At 33.7% G+C, this 19,545-nt stretch overlaps 1 pseudogene; it reads right to left on the bottom strand.

The window, feature by feature from the left end:
- LOC130727978 (glycinol 4-dimethylallyltransferase-like) lies at positions 1-19,237 on the bottom strand (annotated as a pseudogene).
- Between the last annotated feature and the right edge of the window lie 308 nt (positions 19,238-19,545).

The raw sequence follows: 19,545 nt of genomic DNA, 5'->3' as shown, positions 1-19,545 counted from the left end.
CTAATTCTCAAGTTGACTTTGCTTGTGTATTCCTGATCTAGCTAAAAGCATGAGCAAGTACGCTGTGAATAATATCTGCAGGGAAAACAATTTGGACACATCATATTGGAATTAGAAAAGATATATAGTAAAGACTTACTTTAAAGAAAAAAATTGAAAAGCAATATATAGCTAATGTACTCTTGTGTTTTGTATTTCAATTGGAGTTAGAAAGTAATATAATAAATCAAATAACTTTCTTTCTCAATGTTAGAAGAATTGGGTCGGGGTAGGGATTGAACCAAATGGTCATAAAGGCTATACTAATATTATGTCAAATAACCAGTTATCTCAAAATCTCAAGCTATTAAGTAATGACCACATGAATAGTTTTATATCATAAGCTAACACTCAAATCGTGGGAAAATTAATTATCGGATACCAATTTAATTTAAACGATACTAAATCTGATATTGAATTTCACAAATTGTAAACAACCCCTTAAATGATCACCTTCCATATCAGCATGTAGAATGATGCCATGGAAGCTTTGCTTCCCAAATTTACAAATTTCGCACGGTACCAGATAACTGAAGCAAGAACAATATTTCCCAAAACCTGACACATTGGCATCAAATAAGTTTCAAATATAGTTGGAAAGTTTAAACAATTTTATATTCAATTGTATCAATATGTAAAACAATAGACCTAAGCTTTCTCCTAAAAGAATGTCTCTTTTGAGTAACTTACCCCTAGTGGACAAATAAAATTATTTGTAAAATATAAAGAAATAAATTATGAAATTCTCAACTTATTTATTTTAAATATGATTAGCCCATGTAAGATGTGGTTAAATTATCCTCAACCTGCTCATGAAAAGATCAATTTTTACCTTGACACTACAATCAATATAACATGTTGGAATATTTTATGCAACCATTAAAACTTTTTTAGGGAAATATTTTTATATTAATTCGAGAGTAAAAATTTGACATATTTCTTCAACAAATATATATTAATTACCATAACAATTTTACTCCACTTGTAAGTTGATGTTGCTCCCACCATGAGACCGATTCCAAAAGCCAATTCAAAAAGGGAAACACAAACCCAAAACACCTGAAAAAGAATAGATACTGACAATAAGGAGTATATAGGAAGGGGAAACCAAGAATGTTGGGAGATTATGAACATACTCATTTTTTACCAAAATGTGCTGGAAAAGAATAGATGTTAAATTTCTTCCTTCGACATCAGGTATATCCTATATAGATTCAATAAAAAGTTTACATTAGGTACACATGAAAGTTTAATGTTGGAAACAAATTCTAAGAAAATAGTGTAGGTATTTACCTTCAACAATGCTATACCTATAGAGTATATGCTCATGAATACCATAACAAAAATCAGTGAACTTGGAAAGATATTCGGCATCTTGAACACAAAAGTCTGCACATTGTAATTACATGAATTATCAATAACAAAATATATATTGCTTCTTGGTTAACTTATAATGATTTGGTGGAAAACTAGTTCCTTTTTGTTTATTTCATTTTTTCGATTTAGTCAATATTATTGAAGGCTTTTTATAGAATATAGCACTCCTACGATTATATGGTGAAAATACATTAACAAATAACGAGGGTGAACGGTCTCACCACTAATAGCTTAAAAAATGCATGTAACTATTAGAAACTTATTCATACCTAGTTACACGCTCTCTTATTCATGTGTGATAGCTACAATTGGCATAGTTAATTAACTTTCGATTAAAATATAAATGTCAAACTCACAATAATTTTGTTTTGGAAAGCCAATTGTATTGAATAAAAATTGAATTTGGGATGCTAAAACTCATTTACAGAGAATCTCATTCTCTTCTCATTTGTAAATGTCAAACTCGCAATGATGAAAGTGAATCTCATTCTTTTCTCTACAATTTAGATTTCTTCAATTTCTCATGATGCAGTTCTAATAGGTTGTCTCAAAATCCAACAATTCTTTAGTGTCTTACATATAAATATGTACTTCTCCAATATTTACTAGTTTTGAGGATAAAGTATGTTTTAGTTTTTTATTAACTGGTGTTTTGTTTTCTTTTTTAGAAAGCTAAAAGTAAATTGGCAAAAGGCTTGAGAGCAAAACTGTCAAGCAGAGATTACAGATCAAACCAGCTAAAAGTAAACTGGTGTTTTGTTAAATTACTGAAATGTAGTATATTTTTATTTAATATATTATTGTAACTTATATTTGCAAAAAATGCTGATGATTGCGTCCGTTTATAGGTTACCGACATGTTCATCGATTTCCAAGGTTGTCGGCAACCTATATAAAGAGCAGACTCACGTCACTTTTACCACCGTCTATTATCCATTTTCACCACACTTGTGTTCTCTTATCCATTTTACATCTTTTAGTTTTTGTTTTTGCAATTGTTTTCTTTGTTTTGTAGAAGGTTTGGTCTGGGAGGTTTAGGTGGCGAGAAAAATTACAGACAGTCGAAATCGTCGGTCAAGACACCAACCATTTTCCATCAATTTTAATCATTGGTAATCCAATAAACTGAATTTACGACACCGTTCATTTACTGATTGCCAAAACTGTTGATAATTGTGTCCTTTTATATGTTACCGACATGTTTACCAATTGCCTAGGTCGTCGGTAACCAATATATAGAGAAGACTCATGTCACTTTTACCACACCTATCTTCTCTTATCAATTTTCACCGCACCTCTCTTCTCTTATCCATTTTACATATTTTAGTTTTGGTTTTTGTAAGTATTTTCTACTTTTTCTTTGTTTTGTAGTATAAATATGCGTGGATTTGATGGAGCTTCTTATAAGTCTTACACGTCATGGAGGTGAGTAATTTATGTTAATTATATACAACATTACATAATGTGTGAGTATGTATAATTATATAAGTGTGACATTTATGTTTCTGAGCTTATATGATTATAATTGTATAGGAATATTGTTAATATATTTTTTTTCTTCTTCGGAAAACATAATTGTTAATATGAGAAAAAGTCATTGCAAAAATGATAAATTCTGAGGGAAAGTCAATACATTCAAAAAATAGATTCTATGGGTTGTTATTCCTCAATAATTGTTTTTTTTTAGAAAGCTGAATATATTATCAAAAAAAGAAAGATACAAACGAAGCAGAAGGCAAGAAAGATACGGCTACCAACTAACAAGAAAACAAAGAACATTAAAAGAAACTAGGCTACTTAAAAAGAAACTAAAGCTACCACAACACAAAAGAGCAGAGAGCTGAAAAGAAAGACAGGAGTTAGAGCAAGCTTCCAGCAACAGGCAAGAACACCAAAATAACATCAAGTACCCTCTTGATTCACAACCGCCAGTCACTTGATGTAAGACCCGGATTTTCGGAACAAGTTAATTTCCGACTCACGCGTGGAATCAGTGTAAGCGTGACAGGAGTTTGATATTTGAGCAAGATTAATGAAGAAGAAAGTTCAGGAATTGCTCGAGGAATGTGGCGTTGTTTCTTTCGGAGCTAGTGCGAGTCGTCTGCACACCTGCCTTATGGCGAGCATGTCCAGAATAGGCTATTTCGCTCTTAAAGCAACGTTTTAAGTGAGATTTCGAACTCTTGGAAAATTTAAAGTTTCTCTTTATTTTTCCATCGACCAGCGTTTCATTTCGGAACTCTGGACTGTACGCACGATAGGTTTAACTTTTCGGATGTCCGCCGACGCTAATTTCTTTGCTTCGAATCCTTAGTTTTGAGCGAAGGATGAAGACTTTTTCTATTCGGGACATCTAACGAAGATTCCGTCCGCGTTGCCAGACTTGTTTCGACATTTCCAATCTTTCTTCTGTTGGAAGTTTTGTCGTCTGAGCATCACAGCAAAAAGTAGTTTTTCGGGACAGACTAACTTACACCGCTTTTGGCGTTTTGGATATCGTTTTTCCCAAATCTTAGATATTTGTTTTGAGTTCTGGAATTCTGACGCCAGAATCTCTCTTAGAATTCCACGGTGATCGTGCTGCAAAAATCGGAATCGCGAAATTTTCATTTTCCCGCGATTTCGCCTGCCTATAAATAGCTCAAAAAGCAAAAATTCCTTCATTTTCTTCCTTTTGTGGCTGAATTTCGTGGAGAGCAAGGGGGGAGGAGATTTTCGCGAAAACTTGACCAATCTTCGTGCAGTTCGTCCCTACACTAGGTATCGAGGTAACTCACACGATACCTACCTCTGATTGTTGTTTCTGTTGCGTTTCTGAAGTCGTTTCTGTGCTCATAGTTTTGAGCTTTTTCTAAAATGGTCCGATTTCTTCGATTTCTTGGTTGGGTTATGTTCCTTACGTTCCCCTGAGTCTAAAACCTCTGTCAGTAAACGCTGATTGTGATCCAGTTGTCCAGGATCTGAAAAACTGTTTCAAAACCCTTTTTGTCTCACATTTCGAAACTCTATTGTCGAAAAGACTTAATCTGACTTCGTGCCTTTAGGATTTGTTGTCACGGATGTCATGAGGATCATTGCTGTCAAATTTGTTTTCAGAACTGATAACTTTGAAGTTTTGAGCCTTTATTTTGGACCAAAATGCCCCTGGATAGTCGTATTTCGGCCCGATTGTCCGAAAATTGTTCTGACAGTTTCTTTGCCTTATTTTTACACTAAAACTACCTTGTGAATTTATTTGATCAAAGAAAAAGAGCCGAAGCCCTTTTTCCTTTGAGGCCGTGGACTATTTCCTTTAGGGGGGAGTTTTTCGGTTTCGAAAACTTGTCTTTTCGTACCTGATTGTCCTATTCTGAAGCTTTAATGCTTTGTCTATCGTTTATGTATTGTTTTGCGATCGAACTAATCGATTTTGTTTGGTTTCTGCTTTGTTTTTCTCCGAGGTTCAGTTGAGGGAACTTTGGAAGACTCAGAGCAATTGTTTGAGGAGAACTTTGTTTGCGAAGCTGGAACAGCTCGAGGTTAGGGCAACTTACTATATCAGCTATGATTGCATGATAGGCGTCGATAAATTCGACTTATGCTTTATCTGATGTTGTTTATGATGTTGAGTTGATGTTATGATACTTTTCCATAACTTGTGATGTTGTGCTTTTGTTGGATTGTGCGTTTTGACACGACTTCGGAGTGGAGATTCATTGATCTGGTGATCTTTGATATTTTGGGTTGGATGTGCAACCCTAGGCAAGTCCAAATGAGGGGTTTGAGACCTAGCCTGGTTGGTATTTGTTGGTTTACTTAGACTTTCCCCGGGAAACTTCTTTTGGGTGGTTGGTTTTCGGAAAACGTAGAAGGATTAGAATTTCGAAAACTAAAGACTTGGGAAACCTAGATTTTGAGAAATAAACTCATAACCTGACTAATCTGAATTGAAATCATTTTTATTAACGTTTAAGTATAGGAAAACTGAAGGGGAAAATATTTACGAAAGACGGGGAAAAGTCGACCTTTGTTGTGAGTTATTGGAATTGGGGAAAGCCACTAAGGTGAGCTATGGTGATGATTGAAAGTCACCGAGTACTTTACGTACTCTTGTTGATGGGGTTGTGTTGTATTGACCGACACTAATCCCTTGGGTTCTCTTGTTGTTGGAGCGGTGTTGTATTGACCGACACTTAGCGCTCTTGTTGTTTGGGCTGTGTTGTATTGACCGACACTAGACCCTTGTGTATTCTTGTTGGTGGAGCTGTGTTGTATTGACCGACACTTACTCCGAGTTGTGTTGTATTGACCGACACTAACTCATGGGTTTGTTGAGATTGGGTTGTCAGCTAAACACTTTCGTGGTAAGGGCGATTCGTTGTTTGGCTAACCACGTTGCATTCAATCGGGTGAATAACGGGAATGGTTCACCTGTGCATATCATGGTGAATAACGGGAATGGTTCACCTTGCATAAATGATGAATAACGGGAATGGTTCATCATATGGTGAATAACGGGAATGGTTCACCAAGGATGAATAACGGGAATGGTTCATCCAGGATGGATTTCATCCAGGATGGATAACGGGAATGGTCCATCCATAGTGAAGAACGGGAATGCTTCACTTGTGGTGAACGGGAACGCGTCACAAATCCGGATTCATATTGTGCATTTCACGCATACATTCATGCTGACTGAGACTGTGTGCTGTTTGTTTATTGAAGCAATGTTAGAGCCATAACATGCTAGGATTACTTATATGCTTATATAACAACTTATATATATACCCTGTCACATGTTGAGTGTATATGTACTTATTGCTGTGAGTTGACCCTAGCGCCTTGGCTTTGTTTGTATGTTTGTGTTTGGGCGGTCGGCCTGCTGCCAGATGTCGATGGCCGACTGGTTCTCGGTGGTCTCTCCCTCGGGGGGGGATCAGATATGAGCTGCAGGATCGGGATGCCCCACCGCTTGGGTGATCGATGTTGCTGGTCACCGGGCGACGTATCGGGGAAGGGTCATGGAGGACCGGACTGACGAGCGTGGACGTCTGACGAAAGGAGTTCTATGGCGCATGGAGTTGAGCTTCAACTTGCCGACTTCAGATCGTTGTGGGTTTGGCACTGGGAGGTTAGGTTTGGGCAGGCGTCATGTTTTGTGTAGAGCTCTGATTCGTTTTGCTTTTGGGATCGGGTAGGTTTCCGACGCATGACTTTTCGTGTGGTTCTCTTACTGAGGGATCACAGTGAGTCAGTTGGACCATAGGGGTCTTTGCTTAGGCCATATTGAGGCCGACTTTCTCCTAGTGGTTTGTAATTATAATTTTCTCACTTACACTTCTGGGTCTGTATATATTTGCCTACGGGCACACTGCTTTGGAGTCACTGCGAGTGCGCGTGACATGGAGTGCAGCTGAGGCTGTACATGTATATATGTTGTATATCGGTTAGTTTAGTAGTTGGGTTTTGTTTTTATTTCTTTATTGCTTTTATTAAAAGGAAACAATCAAAAAAAAAATTACCTGTTTTCCGCGTAAAGATTATTTTTGGTTACTAAAGTGACACCTGGAAATCGGGGTGTTACACTTGAGCTGAGAATAATCACCAAAAGCACAGGGAGAAGCCTCCACTAAATGAAACAGAAGCACGAAATGCCAGGGAGCAAAATCAGAAACAGTGCAGATCCGTAAAATAGCAGAACACATCAGCCAGGGTCCAAGACCTAAGAGGGGGTTCTTGGCATATAAATTTTTTTTAGAACACAGAAAAAAGAAACAAAGCTCCAGAGGGAAACAGGGCAGCCCGATTGCAGCAAAAGGCTGGAACCTCCCCGCAACACAAAAACCACCAGGATCCAGCAGCACGGAGGGGGACAATATAATTGTTAATATATTACTTGTATAGTTAGTAGTTATATCCATTGGTGTATGCCTATCAAAAAACAAATATTCATTGGTGTATATTTTTTATTGAATGAAAGTGACTTGTTATATTGAAGATGATATCTTAGTTTACCAAAGCTGTTTCCATGTATGACAATAGAAAAACATTTCTCAAAATGTTGTCATTTACATTTTTAGGGAACACACATCTTAATAACTAGTTTAAATATCATGTTGAATGGAAGCCAAGTAGAACATGAGGTCTTTTTTGTAGACTAGATTGTCAAGGTTTGTGTTCCCTGTAAATATATCTAGTTAAAAGAGAAAACTAAAGTGCTATCTTATTCATATTATGAATGGTCTACGAAACCATTCAAATGCTTATAGCTATAATTTTAATATGATGTATAAAGGTTGAGGTACCTCTCGTACCTCCTTATTATATTCGTTTTTCTTGTTAAAAATTCTGGTTACATTCTTCCTAGTGTGACACCTACAGATTATTTCAGCAAGCTAACATTTCATTCCCAACATAAGAAGTCACTTTCATTTAATTAAAAATATGGTAAAATTGCTGATTTGGCTATAGATAATGGCCAACTGTACATTACTGACAACTATTTCATCGATGGCCTAAAAAATCAGTAAATTACTGATAATTTACAAAAATAGTGAGAAAAGATTACCGGCAAAATTTTGGTATTAGCAAGTCATTGGAAACTTTTTCTTGCAGACGATTTTAGGTCACTATCAAATACACGTTTTTCTTGTAATTTATTCATGTACATTTATCATTTGCACAAAAACACACACACACACACACACACATATATATATATATAGCACACTCGTGCTTTAAATTTTAAAAGCATTCCCAAACCTAATAATAGTAAATAATTGTATCTGTGTAATATAATACATTATTGCTATTATGTGCCAAAAAGGCTAATAGTAGCGACACTCAAACCTCGGTGAAAAATATTGGCATACAATTGATATTCACTCTAGTGGTGGTAAAAAATCTCACAAAATTGAATGTCGATCGTATGTTGCCACTATCTTAGGGTTCAATATCTTTTTTAAAAAGCTAATTTATGATCATCAAGAAGTAAAGGTGTATAAAAACAAAGTTAGTTGTAGGATAAAACCTGCATATGAAAAAAGTCTGAAATTGGAAATATAATTGCCCAAGAAGCAAGAATGGACAATGCTGCAGAAACTGGATGTCGCTTCCGTCTCAATAAGGGTGCCTGCAAAAGTTCAAAACTCTGTTTCACTATCAAAAAAATTTCTCTCAAAATTCATGAGTGTATTTTCTGAAAATCATTCATGTATCTATATCTATTAGCTTTGTTTGTATTAAGTAATGAGTTGATCTATTTGTTAAAAAGAATTTGAATAAAATAGTACAAAATAATGTATTTATACATCAAATGAAAGATAGAAAAATATATATCAAATGAACAAGTATTTCCATATGGAAATTTTTTGACATACAATTTAAATAAGCTTTTAAATATAAACAATATTAGGAAAATCAAATACCGAAGGGATTTTTGTTTAAAAAAAAGGTTATATATTAATAATCACAAAAGGACCCCGAAGGACAAAACCATTAGGGAGCGAGGAAAACCCCAACAAAAACCTAAGGGAATTAAAGGAAAAAACTAGAGCATTTCAGGGGCTATGCCAACTAATTTTTAGAACTTCCTCTATGAAGGTGTTTTGAAAATGCCCAATTAATTTTCAGCACAAGCTTTTAGTTTGAGCTTAAATATCCAACATCTATTATTTAATCAAGAAAAATACTTGAAAAATAAAATTATTAAAACATATATTAATTCAATTTCTTTGTATTTATATTTTGTTTTCTTCAAGAACCTAATTCCATCATTAGAGCCTATAACCAAATTCAAACAGAAACATAAAGATTTTCTCCATGGCTTTCCTCTCATTAACTGTTACATGATTATTTCTTAAACATTATGAAGGGAAAATGAGGTTTATATGAAATTCAAAATAACTCACATTGGCTGAATAAGCAGTCCACACCGCACAAGTTGAGAGTAAAGACCAAATCAATGGCCAAGAACCTAAAATCCAGCCAAGCGAAAAACTCTGTAAAGGAAAATAAAACAATAAGTCTCTCTTAACAGTTGAAAAATAATTTTAAAAGGGGTGAATCTACATGGTACCAGAAGTAAACAACATGTGCAAATAATGACACCAGTTGTAAATGACAGTTGCCCAGATACCAATGGAAGATATGGTTTGTTTATCTGCAGTAAAACATGTCAATAATGAGACATTCCATATGAAATTTTCTCATAAAATTTTGTAAGATATAGAAGGTCGCATGATTCCTCGTCAAATTTGATAATAACTAAGGACACTTGATATACATCAAAATATAAACCGTAGTTTTTAGGTCAAAATCTTATCATCTACTTGAATAAAATAGTACAAAATAATGTATTTATACATCAAATGAAAGATAGAAAAATATATATCAAATGAACAAGTATTTCCATATGGAAATTTTTTGACATACAATTTAAATAAGCTTTTAAATATAAACAATATTAGGAAAATCAAATACCGAAGGGATTTTTGTTTAAAAAAAAGGTTATACATTAATAATCACAAAAGGACCCCGAAGGACAAAACCATTAGGGAGCGAGGAAAACCCCAACAAAAACCTAAGGGAATTAAAGGAAAAAACTAGAGCATTTCAGGGGCTATGCCAACTAATTTTTAGAACTTCCTCTATGAAGGTGTTTTGAAAATGCCCAATTAATTTTCAGCACAAGCTTTTAGTTTGAGCTTAAATATCCAACATCTATTATTTAATCAAGAAAAATACTTGAAAAATAAAATTATTAAAACATATATTAATTCAATTTCTTTGTATTTATATTTTGTTTTCTTCAAGAACCTAATTCCATCATTAGAGCCTATAACCAAATTCAAACAGAAACATAAAGATTTTCTCCATGGCTTTCCTCTCATTAACTGTTACATGATTATTTCTTAAACATTATGAAGGGAAAATGAGGTTTATATGAAATTCAAAATAACTCACATTGGCTGAATAAGCAGTCCACACCGCACAAGTTGAGAGTAAAGACCAAATCAATGGCCAAGAACCTAAAATCCAGCCAAGCGAAAAACTCTGTAAAGGAAAATAAAACAATAAGTCTCTCTTAACAGTTGAAAAATAATTTTAAAAGGGGTGAATCTACATGGTACCAGAAGTAAACAACATGTGCAAATAATGACACCAGTTGTAAATGACAGTTGCCCAGATACCAATGGAAGATATGGTTTGTTTATCTGCAGTAAAACATGTCAATAATGAGACATTCCATATGAAATTTTCTCATAAAATTTTGTAAGATATAGAAGGTGGCATGTTTCCTCGTCAAATTTGATAATAACTAAGGACACTTGATATACATCAAAATATAAACCGTAGTTTTTAGGTCAAAATCTTATCATCTACTTAAATTGTTGCATGTAAGCAACCCTTCATTTATACACATAGTATAAATATGTTTCTTTATATAGAAAGCCAACTGGAATATTTTTCACTATGCATTTTTTACTAAAACAATAATATTCCAAAGAGATAAAAAAATTAGTTTTTCTAAAACATAACTGATATTGAAACAAAAATGCATTGTGATAACGCCTATCAACAAAGGCTCAAAACCGCAAAGCCAAAAAAACACAAACCTGGGGAAAAAAGTGTCCACCAAAAGGGAACTCCAACCCACCAAAGACACACCAAGAAAAAGAAAAACAACCTAAAACCAAAGTCTAGAAGCATAAACCACAAACAACACAAGAGGTTTCCAAAACAAACAACACTTAAGGCTTCCCAATTTGAGAGGATGAGATCTTTTGAGATAACACAATAATTTATTATTGATCAATATTTATTTTTACTAATAATAGGCTTCATATATACCTTATCTATTTCAATATCAAATAATTGATTCACGCCACCAGCATAAATACCCATAAATAGGTAAGCCACCATAATCTGAAGCATTTAAAAAATTCGCAAAATATTATTGAAATTGAAGGGACTTAAGCACTTGGCTATTTAGAATATACAATGTGTTTGAGGTCTCACCTGCAATACACTAGTAAAAAATAGTGGTGAGATATCTGATAATGTCTCCACAACAAGGAGAGATGTAGACATCGTGCTTAATGTCTGCTCAACAGAAATAAAGGACATTCTTTTAAGTCATTCAACATACTACTAAAATGAAATAAAGCAGTTCATACAAATGAATTCATTTTAAATATAAGCAACTCCATTGACTAATTAAGTTCATTTTAGGTCGATTAATAGAATTTAAGATAAGCGCGCAGGTTAAGAATTTATACATGTTTTACTTAATTAATATAAATAGTTATATTTATTGATTGGAGGAGGTTAAATTATCTCATGAGTATGTTTGACAACCCCTCGTGAAGTAATTTAACCTTGTCCACCATTTGAGGATTTCTAACTTACTCGGACAAAAATTGCGTACGGAGAGGAAAACTTGTATAAAGCAACCAAGAAATTTTTTACAGAGTCCAAAGTGTTTTTGGAATCAAAGGGATGAGGTTCGGACTCGAAAGTTTGTGTAGATGCTGCTTTCACAACATATTTGTTATTGCATTCTTGAAATATAGACCCTCTTTCAATGCATTTGAAATGACGGCTTAAACTTGGCTGATGAAACCTCAAGATTTTATATTCTTATTTAGGGTTCTCTTTGCTTTGAGAAGCTTTAGGTGCATAAGAAGTTGCAATACCAAATGTTTAAAGTTAGTATCAATTGAATGTAAAACCAAAAGAACAAAAGATTTTCAAACCATGGTATATGACATCCTGTAGACATGTAGAAGTTGTGTCGGTTTTTTGCCGTACTAACTGCGAAGCAAGAAAAAGGACACAATTGTAGCAGTCTGAAACCACCACAGTTGTGTTTTATCTTTTTTTTTTTCTTATTTCACAACTTGAAGTGGTTAAAAACCGCCACAAAATCTATATATCTAAAGGTGTCAATGTAGCTATTGGAGTTCAAATAGCAAGCAATCAAATTAAGATTTTCAACATTTTTAATTAGTTTACTTTTCTACTGTGATGATAGAAAAATGAATCTTTAATTTATCAGATTTCAATGTTAAGATGTGGACTGAGCGAGACCCCCATCCCGTAAAAGGGCTCGCCCAGAGGTGATTAGGGTCGCGAGTAATGCAGCCCGCTAGTGGCGAAGGAGTAGACTTGGCAGGATTAGGGCCTTATTTAGAAATGGTCGCCAAGGGCGATCACTTATGTAAGGGGGTTGGACCGAGCGTGTTACGACCCAACTAGCCCAATTAGCGTAAGATTTAGAATCCAATGTACTACGTCATTGTAAAAGATCTTTTGACATTTTATCTATAAGTTTTAGGCTATTACTTCACCCTTGCTATGCTATGGTTTGGGGCCTATACCACTTTTTAGTGTTCATCCCGGAACATATTGGCGCCGTTTGTGGAGATAGAACTCACAACGGTGACCATTTCTAAATGAGGCCTTAATCTCGCCAAGTCTTCTCCTTCGCCAGGCGGGTCGCGTTACTCGCGACCCTGATCATCCCTGGGCGAGCCCTTTTAAGGGATGGCGGTCTCACCCAGTCCACAAGACTTCGAACTCGAAGCATGAGAGCGTAGTGTGTCTTTAAAAAGTAAAAACTAAGTGCTTCAATCGCCAATTCTCCTAAACCCATCGCCCATCTTCACTATTGGGTAATCACCTTTCACCCAGTCCAAGATGCAACCAGACAATACCATATTATTTGCGGATACCATGCATTTGGAATTTTTTTTTTTTGAAAGAATGCATTTGGAAACTGATCCTCTTAATTATAAATGAAAGTCACTATATCTAGTCTTACCATTTAATACTAGAAATTAAACCCGTGCGTTGCACGGGTTTGTTTTTAGTTGTAAGAATTTTATAAAGTTAAGAAAGTCATTACATGCTATTTTCTTGACTATAGCTGTAGCATTTTTCTAATTATAATAATTTGTTCTTTATTCTTTGAGACCATACAATTGATGATTGTGTATATTTTATTTCTTTCAAAATATTCTTAAATTTATCTGCAACATTTCTCCCTATAGAAGCATGTATGTAGTTACTCTAAAAGTATTGAAACCATAAGAAATCAAGAGCAAAAATTAGAAATCAAAAGAAGTAAGTTTAGTGAGAGTAAAAAGTATAAGACAATAAAAATGGAAACATTTCACGTCAATTAGAATTTAGAACCATATCAGTGCTAATTAATTCATTTTTTCTATAGTAGTGATTTTTAGCACCATAATAATTTGTTTGCAAGCGTTCTTCAGCTAACTCATATGTTTGGGGATTGCCTTATTCGGCCATCTTCTGATAACGTCTGAAAAGTAAGGAAAACTCAGGATATGTTATTTTCAAAATCATGGTCGACACCCATAAAACCTAATAAAACTTAAGGGAAGTTACTTCTGTCCTCTATGATTTGGTTCACCATATCTTTTTACTATCTATCTAAACATGTACCCTTGCTTTCAAAGTTAAACAATTACAACCTTTCTAATAAACAATGTGAGAACTGAGAACAGTTAAACTATCATCATCTATTGTCTACATGCCCTACATACCTAGATACTTACCCCAAGGTCATAGATAGCTAACTTGTATAAATCATTGTCTTTAATTACAATTCCACCAATCCCTGCATTGTTCACCTGTATTGAACAACTTTTATTAGTAAAATATGTAAACATAAAAATGATAAGCCAAGATATTTCCTTCAAAGCTATGTACATAAATTTTCAGTGCTAATGAACAAAAGATAAGTAGATAAATAAACATAGGTCTTGGGAACAAAAGCTCTCCCAAGTGAACTAGAAGTTTAGAAACAACATAACCAAATAAAAACAGAAAATCAGAAACATAAGGACCCAAACAGTGGTCGAAAGAAAAGCAAATGAAACTGCAAAGGCCACATAGTAAAGCCAGATCCATCTTAATCTCTCAAACCAACTATGCAGTAGAAGATAGGTACTTAGGGAGCACCAAGAAGCAAAGTCACCAAGACACTCTGTTATAACCAAACATGTAAGGTAATGTACACCCGATAGAGCCTAGCGCAGAAGTGATACATTCCAATTTGAAGCTTCTCAACACATCAACCCACCAAGTTGATTATATATTCATCTATGTATTTATTTAACCATTATTAGGGGCTTTTCCTTTCGGTCAGTTTTCTTTATCCCCTTAAACCACTCACATGACAACTTACCAATGTAGATTATTATTGAGACTTCATTTCTAACAGTTTCTTAATCCTCACTCACTCACATGCCAATGTAGATTATTATTGAGACTTTTCATTTCTAACGGTTTCTTAATCCTCACTCACTCACATGTCAATTTACTAATGTAATTCAATTCTCTTATACATATATATTTAATGCTAGCTAAAACTCAAGTGTGCTTTACATATATACTAGAAATTAAACCCGTGCAACGCACGGGTTTTTTTTAAATAGTAATTTTTAATTGTGATATCTAAATTTATATAGAGGTAAAAAAAATATAATGGAAGAAGTTTTGGAATATCAAAATACATATTAATTATAATTATATTGAAGAAGTTCATTAAAACTTTATTGTGCACTACATTTTTAGTATATTGTGCATATTTTTCATCTTTCTCAACAATAAGTATATTCAATTTGGTGGTGTTACTTTCAAAAAAAAATTTGGTGGTGTTACTCTAGAAAACACAAGGTGATAACTTTACATAGTTAGTTATCACTGATATAATTTAGTTTTTCTTAATTATATTTATAATTACTATATTTATCAAATATTAAGATTTAAAATGCTTAACTATTGATTTTTTTAACAAATCATTAAGTAAATGAAGCATTAGAAAATTACATAATAGAATTAGAAAACAACGGAAGCCCTAATCAAATAAAAAAGCGGAAAAATCCTCAATCCAGTGGTGGTGAGGCAGCCATGTGAGGCATCCTGTAAAGCACGCAACTATTTGGAAGAAAGGTGTTGCATGGAAGGAGAACTGAATTGCACAAGCACAATCGACTGGAATCAAGGTGCGCATCATTTGCATCGAAGGATCCGTCTCCCACGACACCACCCACGTCGTTATCGCTCTGCTCCTCTTCATCGAATCCAAAAACCCTTCCAAACCCATCAACATGTACCTCAAATACCATGGTGGCACCATCATTGTCGGTTCCCTCTGCATCCATGTTAAGTTTCTCTATTCCTATTTTCCCTCAGTCTCATTTTTTACAACCCATTTTGCTAAATCCCAGATAAACCTTCATTTTCAATGTTTTTATGTGTAAATGCCACGGTTTTGTACCCCTTATATAGTTAGTTTCTTACTTATTGAAAACATAGTTGAAAAATGTGCTTTAATAACTTCCCTTGTCAAAATGTGCCATTATTGTAACAATTTCTTTCACTCCATTGTCTTAACAAAATAATCTCAACTAAAGTTTCTAGCTACGTTATCATTTTCTACTCTTAATTTTAGCAGGTGTAGTCAGTGTAAGGATGCTACCTCTTTTCTTATTTTTTCCAGTTTCCATATTTTGGAAAGTTAAGAAAAACAACTCATATATTTTAAGTGGTTGAAGAGGCATATTAAAAAGAACAAGTAACTTGTTAGTTTCTGTTTTTCTACTTTGCTAGGTGTGCTTGATGCCACCATCTGATGTACTGGATCTTCCTTTTTTTTTATGTTAATGAGTTGTGTCACATAGATACACAAATGATGATGTATTGAATGATTCAATTGGATGAACAAAATAGTATAGAAAAGCATAAGAGAGACTATAAAGTTCGTAGTTAACTACCTGATGAAGCAGCAAACACAATTTTTTTTCCAGCCCTTAGCCTTGCAATGATTGTCCTGTAGAGAAAGTTTTTTCTAGTACCTCCATGTCGTAAACAAAGTAGAGCCCTCCAATATTGGTGGTTACCGCGTGTATAACATGATTGTATATCTCTCTTTGCTGCTCATTTAGTAATGAGTGACATCTTTCGTGCTTCAATTATCTTCTCTAATAAGTGTGTTGTCCAATGTTTCTATTGCTGAGTTCTGGCAATGGAATTCCATCAAAATCAATGAGATATTACTTACGATTCTTGATCAAAATCTTCTCAATTTCAATCAACTAATGTTATAAAAAAGGACATACTTGTTGAAATAGCTAGTGGCGATTTTCATTTTTCTCACTTTGATGGAGTCGATATGTGTGACTTAAGTGTGTGAGTGATTTGTTTATATAGAGATACACAATAGATGCATAGTTTAATTTAATCCATTGTAGTTTTTTTTAATGTATGTAGCTAAAAAGTCTTTAATTTTTTTTATCAGTTTGGAAGTTGCAGTACTGCCACATGATTGTATAATGTAGGTTACGAAATCTCAGTGATTTCCTCAAGGAGGTAACTGTTAATATATGAATAGCCCGTCTCAGTTACAAATCTTTTAATTAATAAGTTGAATAGCTTAGTTACTGAAGTTGTTACGAAATGGTTCACCGTTCAAATCATGTGTTCTAGAAATGCATCCTTTTAATAGCCTCTTATTACATTATGAAGGTTACGACCTTTTAATAGTTTTTTTTCATAATGCAGGTTATGGAAGCTGTTATAAAATACTAAGTTGAATAGCCTTTTGTTCAACTTCATTGCTTAATGTAGCTTAAAAACACTTTATTGCTTAATCTATTTAATACTAAGCTACTAAGCTCAAGTGAGCTTTACATATATATATATAGATATATATAGATAGATAGATAGATTCTTTCAAAAAAAAAAAAAGTCTTACCATTTAATAATTTCACATTGCAAAAGAACATAAACATTTGAAAGACGGATTACAGGGTTTCTTTTTTTTAAATTATGAAAAAAATAAAGCTATTTACCAAAAAAAAAAAAGGTAGTAAGAGCAATTTAGGAGAGATAAACTGGTTTTTTGCGATGGAAATTTGTCTTAAATGACTTTTTTACCTTGGTAGTGTAAATTTGGAGTTCATTTACCAATCTAGTGCAACTTGTAAAATATTTACAGAACTAGTGTAAATCGCCACTAGCATTGGCGATATATATATTTTTTTATTTTACGTTCTAGAGAAATCGCCAGGGCTGTTGGCGACATATATATTTTTCTAGTATCGCCATTACGATTGGCGTTAACGAAATATTATATATATATTCTTTTAGTGTCGTATATTTTTTTTGTGACTCTACTCATTAGTGACGGAAATACGTCCGTCACAAAATCCTAGTATATATAATATGAAAGGTATTAGTGACGGAAAGTGAAGAGAGAAGATATCCGTCGCAAAATATTTAGCGACGAAGATATTCGTCACAAAATCCTAGTGAATAATAAAAAACAAAATTAGCGACGGATAGTAGAGTAGAAATTATTCCGTCGCAAAAGTATTAGAGACGAAATATTAATTGTTTGTGACTTCTTTACATATTATATACAAGGATTTTGTGACGGACGTTTTTCCGTCACTAACGAACAGAGTCAAAAAAAAAAAATTATGGTATCGCCACAGCAAGTGGCGATTTTATTAAAAAACAAAGGAGGTATCTCCAATGTCAATGACGATTTCATAAGAACAAAAAAAAATATTAATGAAATCGTTAATGCTAGTGACGATATATACTAAATCCGTAAATAATTTAAAACTTACACTAAATTGGTAAATAAGTTTGAAAATTACACTACTGATGTGAAAAAGTTAATTTAAATATGTTACAAAATGTTTGACTGAAATTGTTCAATAAAAAGAGAGAGAATTAGCGGCAGAATATTAGATAAGGAACATGTCTGTCGCAAATTCCGTCACAGATTTCTAAAACGTTCCTTGTCACGAATTCCTTCTCAATTTGTGATGGACTTTAACCTTCTCCAAATTTTTCGCTAATCCTATTATTTAGTAGAAACGGAGATTATTTTGTCACGTAATAGTTTAGAGAGGGTAAAAAATCCGTCGCTAATTCTCTGATAGAAAAATATTTTCTATTGGAAATTTCGTCGCTAAATCCATCTTTTACATAGTCAACATTTTTAGTCAAAAGTTTTTCTGACAAATTTAATTTTCCATCGCAAATTACATGTTTCTCTTTGTTACATGGCAAAGACTATACATGTTGATAAATTATTTTTAAAGTACTTTTTTTGGGTAAAGAGTTTTATTTTATACATGATTTAAAAAAAACGCTCCTGATTACATGCTCAAGTGGTTAACTATAGTAATAATAATAAAGGTTAAAGGAAAAGTAAGATATATGAATTTGGTCTTTCACAAAAAAAGATATCTAAATTTGGAAAAAAAAATTCTTAATAGTACACACTCCGTCACTTTAAAAATTTAACACTTGACTTTTGATATTTTAGTACATCGAAAAGATAAATTGCACCCTTTAGGAATTGATAGATCTCCCTCATCTAACGTATATGTCCCCTAATTCTTACCACTTAAATTACCCAATTTTAATTTTTTTCAAAAATTAAAAAAAAAAACTATCAAGTTGTGAGAGAGGAAAACTAAAACTTCAGTACTACTACAGTTGAACTGAAAATTTTCTCATGAATGTGAGACATACTTGTATAGCAATTATTCTTATTAGCGCGATGCTTACTCCGCAAGAGAGTTCCACCTTCAATGACCAATGGTTCCTTGTATTAGTCAGCAAATAATTTAATTTGTAATGAAAAGTTGGCCAACTAACAAAATTTGTACAAGAAAAAATAGATCAAGAAGAAGAAATTAGTAATGATGGAGTGATGAGAAAGGAGACATGTATAGATACCAGCGATGATTGGAGATGTATTAGGAAAAGATCTAACAAGAAGTGACTCCATCGATCAATACACTAACCCACCGACAGCAGTACTAGTCGTATTGAATGCAAGGGGACAATGTGCAGTTCCAAATCTTTGAATACTATTCCGTGGGCCAAATATAGAGTTGGACTAGATAATTAACATATTATAAAGGTTTGGGTCTTTGGTTTTTTTCTGAAATTTGGAGGAAAAACGTAGTACATGTTTGACTTGCAAATCCCTTGATTTTGATTGAAGCCGAAAGTAAGGTACTGTTGATTTGGATAGTTCCAACGTCTTAGTCAATTCAAAGTGCTATATCCGAAAGTAAAGTACCATGACTTGCA

The sequence above is a fragment of the Lotus japonicus genome, chromosome 1, assembly GCF_012489685.1.
Source record: "Lotus japonicus ecotype B-129 chromosome 1, LjGifu_v1.2".
NCBI classification, from domain to species: Eukaryota; Viridiplantae; Streptophyta; class Magnoliopsida; order Fabales; family Fabaceae; genus Lotus; species Lotus japonicus.
This window is presented reverse-complemented; position numbering and strand designations above follow the sequence as displayed.